Source organism: Propithecus coquereli, unplaced genomic scaffold (assembly GCF_000956105.1).
Source record: "Propithecus coquereli isolate 6110/MARCELLA unplaced genomic scaffold, Pcoq_1.0 Scaffold248, whole genome shotgun sequence".
NCBI lineage: Eukaryota > Metazoa > Chordata > Mammalia > Primates > Indriidae > Propithecus > Propithecus coquereli.
In genome coordinates this window covers 467,402-472,882 of record NW_012148041.1, presented here as the reverse complement: position 1 = coordinate 472,882, position 5,481 = coordinate 467,402, and positions in this window count along the sequence as shown.

Genomic DNA, 5,481 nt, shown 5'->3' with positions numbered 1-5,481 from the left:
TGCTAAAACTAAAAAATTTCTAAAGGAAAACAGATAGTCCTGTGACCTGGAGGTAGGCAAAGATTTCTTAGGACATGAAAAGCATGGATCATAAAAAAAAAGTAATAAGTTAGACTTGATCAAAATTTAAAACCCTGGACTTCAAAAGACACTGTCAAGAAAACGAAAAGACAAGCCGCGGAGTAGTGGAAAATATTCATAATACCTACATCTGAAAAAAGGACTGATATCCAGATTATATAAATAACTCCTACACTCCACTAGACAAATGACCCAGTTTTTAAAATGGGCAAAAGACTGAATATTATACTTAAAAATGGTTAAGATGATAAATATTATGGTACATATATTTTACCATAATTAAAAAAAAATTAAACGGGCAAAACATTTTTAGAGCCCTTTCAGAAAAGGAGATGTACGAATGGTTAATTAAGCACATGAAAACATGCTCAACATTATTGGTCATTTGGGAAATGCAAATTAAAACTGTAATGAGATACCACTGTATACCTATTAGAATAGTTTAAAAATTAATTTAAAAGAAAAACCTGACAATTCTAAATACTAGGGAGGATTCGGGGTAACCTGAGTTCTCATATATTGCTGGTGAGAATGCACAATGGCACAGCCACTTTGGGTAACAGTTTGACAGTTTTGTGTGAATTTTAACATACGCCTCCTATACAACCTAGCAATCCCATTCCTGGATATTTATTTACCCAAGAGAATGAAAGCGTATGTCCACACAAAACCTGTACACCGATTTTCATAGTAGCTTTGTTCATGATAGCCAAAGAGTGGTACCAACTCAAAGTCCATCAAAAGAAGAATACGTAACAAATGTTGTATATTCATTCAACAGAATACTATACAGCAATAAGAAGGAAGGAAATACTGATACAGGCAACACCAGGGATGAATTTCAAAACCCTTATGCTGAATGAAAGAAACTGTACTCAAAAAAGAAAACAACATATGAATCCATTTATCTGAAATTTTAGAAGAGGGAACTCTAACCTATGGTGACTGAAAGGTCAGTGGCTGCCTGGGCCCAGGACTGGGGGGAAACGGATTGAGTATAAAGGAGAACAAGGGAATTTTGGGGGGCTGATAGAATCTTCTTATATCGTGATTGGTGGTCACATGACTGAATACACTTGTCAAAACTCAGCTGAGCATGGTGGCTAACGCCTATAATCCCAGCACTTTGGGAGGCTGGGGCGGAAGGATGGTTTGAGGCCAGGAGTTTGAGGTTGCTGTGAGCCATGATGATGCCACTGCACTCTAGCTCAGGCAACAGAGTGAGACCCTGTCTCAAGGCAAACAAACAAACAAAAAACAACAAAACTCATCACATTGTGCAATTAAAATTGAATTTTGGCATGACCTGGTGGCTCATGCCTATAATCCCAGCACTTTGGGAGGCCGAAGCGGGAGGATTGCTTGAGGACAGGAATTCAAGACCAGCCTGGGAAACATATCAAGACCCTGTCTCTAAAAAGAAATAGAAAAATTAGCTGGGTGTGGTGGTGTGTACCTGTAGTCCCAGCTACTTGGGAAGCTGAGGTGGGAGGATCACTTGAGCCCAGGAGTTTGAGGTTGCTGTGAGCTATGATGATGCCACTGTACTCCAGCCTGGGCAGCAGAGCAAGACTCGGTCTCAAAAAAGAAAAAAGAAGATAGATGAATTTTATTGGATGTAAATTATACCTCAATAAAGTTGATTTTTCAATAGGCAGGACTGAACTATGGTGTCTAGAGATGCACACTTGGGTGATAAACCTTCTCAGAAGTACATCCTATGAGCCAGGATGGGGGGCACTGTTGGGTGGGCCCAGGTCTGTGATTGAGATGGGGCAGGGTGGGGGTATGCCACAGTTCTAGTTCTTGACTTGGGTGGTGATCACAAGGGCCTTTGCCTTATTTTTTTTTTTTTTTGAGACAGAGTCTCACTCTGTTGCCCGGGCTAGAGTGAGTGCCGTGGCGTCAGCCTAGCTCACAGCAACCTCAAACTCTTGGGCTCAAGCGATCCTCCTGCCTCAGCCTCCCGAATAACTGGGACTACAGGCATGTGCCACCATGCCCGGCTAATGTTTTATATATATTTTTAGTTGTTCAGTTAATTTCTTTCTATTTTTAGTAGAGACGGGGTCTCGCTCTTGCTCAGGCTGGTTTCGAACTCCGGAGCTCAAACAATCCGCCTGCCTCGGCCTTCCAGAGTGCTAGGATTACAGGCGTGAGCCACTGCCCCCGGCTGCCTTTGCCTTATTAAAACAAAACTATACCTTTGTTTTCTGTGGTTTCCTGTATCTGATCTTATTTTATAATGGAATTTTTAAAAATAAATTAAAAAATAATTACTGATAAGCATTTATTGAGCACTTTCCAAGTGCAAGGCACTGTTCTAAGCACATCACTTGTATTAACTCTTTTAATCCTCCCCTGACTCCACGAGGTTGGTGCTGTTATTATGTCCAGTATGGAGACGAAGCACCTAGAGTCTAGGAGAACTTGCCCAAGTCCCCACAGCTGGGCTTGCCACAGGCCATGTGGCTCCTGAGTCTGTGCTGTCAACTCCAGGGATAAAGGAGGCTCTGAGCAGGAGAGGAGTGGAAGCCCTCAGGAGGGGAGTGTGGCCACCCAGCTTGGTGGACTGTGCTGGGGAAGGAGGCACAGTAGAAAGAGGAGATCGAGGTAGGAGTTTCAAAACCAAAATGCGCCACAACCTTCATTCATTTCTTTTTTTTCTTCATTCTATTGGTTTGGTATATTACATTGATTGATTTTAATTTTTTTGAGAGTTTGTGAAGAATTGGAGTTACATCTTTTAATGTTTGAAAGAATTAATCAGTGATGCCATCTGGTTCTAGGGTTTTCTCTGTTGGGAAGTTACTGATTACTGATGTTGACCTAAAATGAAAAAGCTGAGGCAAAATTAATGTAAATAGAGAATTTATTTGGGCCAAGTCTGAGGATTACAACGCAGGAGCATAGATTCAAGTTGCCCGGAATATATACTCCCTCATTCATTGCTTTAAGCAGTCTTTACCGAGACCCTCCTGTGTGCCAGGCACTGTTCCAGGCTGCCGGGGCCCCAGCCTCGAGCACCACAGGCAGAAATCTCCACCCTCATAGAGCTGACATTCCAAACTTTCCGATGTGTCAGTTTTTCCAGCTGCGAAATGGGTACATGAAGATGTGATTAGGTGGTTAACAAGAATATAAGGAAGTAGGAGAAATGCTCAGAGGTTTGCAGGTGACAATGTATGGACCAGACCTTGACGGCGATGGGGTCACCTCCAGCGTGGATCATCTCTGCAGCAATGTGGGTCTTCTCATCCAGAGCAGGGACACAGGCAACAGATCCGACACGCTAGAAATACGTGGCATTCCCTGGACTCTGTTGTTTCCGCTTTGACATTGGTCAAAATCAAATAATTCAGGAAAATTGTCACCACAGCACCAGACAGGAGCGGTCAGAGGGGCTGCTCCAAATATTTAGGCAAAGAGGTGACAGTCATAAAGGGGAGGTTGCCCATGGCATGGCTTGTCCTTGTGGAGGGGATGACCTGGCTCCAGTTAGAGGAGGAAACAGTCCCTCCATCCCGAAGTGCCAGATAGGGACAATTCAAGCGTGTGTGTGTGTGTGTGTGTGTGTGTGTGTGTGTGTGCGCGCGCGCGCGCACGTCTGGAAATGTGTCAGCAGCTACCTACCTACATATCACAAACTCACATATGCCGTGGGAGCTATAAATGAAGATTCCCAGCGCAGATGGCTCTTTTGAGGAGGTTTCTGCATGAGTGGGAAGAGATGATGTGCTACAGGATTGGAAAGCTATTCTAGGGGTGGCGAAGGGAGCTGAGGGAAGAGGTGAGACCCAGGGTGTCTCTTGAGGAATGTCTGGTTTGTGGTTGTTGCAGCCAGTGCATCGCTGTACCCGGGCCATGAACCAGTGTCCCCTATGCCATTCCCAGAGCCCTGGAAATAGAGAAACTTCCTGAGAACGTGGTGCTGGCTGGGGGTGGGGGCTGCTCGTTCGGGTCTCCCTCCATTCCTGCTGTGATAGGAGAGTTTATTAAAGACCCAGGAATCTCAAAAGAAAGGAACTGCAACTCGAAAATCTTCACAAGCCATAGCATACTCAATTTCAACCTGGGGAGACCTCCAAGGGTTCCTAGGGACCCAGACCTTGGCTTCCGTCTTTAGTAGAGGCCCTCGGGTGTTTATAGATTCCTCAGAGTCACTGGTTCTCAACTTTGGCTGCTTCAGGAACGGCTGCTGCTCAATATTTATCTCCACCAAAAGACACATACAAGCACATTCTTAGCAGCTTTGTTTATAAATAGCCACACACTGGAAACAACCTAAATGTCCATCGACTGGTGTATATTTCAGCAAATCATGCCGTACCTTTGCAGTGGAACACTGCTCTGCAGTAGTATTAATAATTACCTACAGATACCTACAACATGCATGATTCTCAGACCTAATGATGGAGAGGAAGCAGGTGGCGGGACGCAAAGTACACACTGTGGTGACATCAATCAGAATAGTGTGCACGTCGGGGTGGGGGTGGAAGGATGTTCTGGAGAGGGAGGTTCCTGTGATATTTGGCTATATGCTGTATCTTGATCTGGATGGTAGTTAACATGGATTTGTGCACACACACATACATACATGTAAAAATGAATTGAGTTGTAACCTAAAGGTCTGTAGTTTACGGTATGTATATTACACACCAGGAAAAATTAAAAGGCAAAATACTGATGCCTAGGCCCCGCTCCACAGTGCCTGACTTAATCCGTCTGGGGTGTGGCCTGGGGAATGGGTTTTCAAAGCCTTCCAGGGGATTCTAACTGGCAGCAGGAATGAGCTCTCCTCTCACGGCCGAACCGGGTATCTGGCTCCCTGCCCCTGGCCTTGGCCCCAGCAGGATAACCTCATCGCAAAGCGACAGCCTAGGGCAGGGGGAAGCCTGTAGACTCTGCAATCAGAGCCCAGTTTCATCACTTCTAAGCTCTGTGACATTGGGCTAGAAATATCCATTTCTCTAAACTTCAGGGGTTTTTCACTTGGTTTGGTTTGTTTTTTGTCTTTAACATCTGGCAGGTGGTTACACCTACATCTCACGGGATGTATCTCATGCACAATGTAGGGTGGGAGTGGTAAAAATGGGGTTGTTCCTTATCAAGGTAATCTCTTTAAAACATTCATTTAATCCTGTCACTACTGCTTGAAACCTTTCCGTGGCTTTTTCCTGCGCTTTGAATAAAACGCTGATGCCTTGCTGAGGCCGAAGGCCCGTCCAGCTGGACCTCGTTCACCATCTCCTAGCCATGCTGGCCTCGCAGCCCAAGCTCTCTCCTACATTTTCCCTTCCCAGGTCTCACCCCAAACCTGACTCTTTCTCTGTGGGTTTTAGGTCAAATGTCACCTCCCCCCATTACTCTCTGTCACTACACCCTGATCATTTTCTTCAT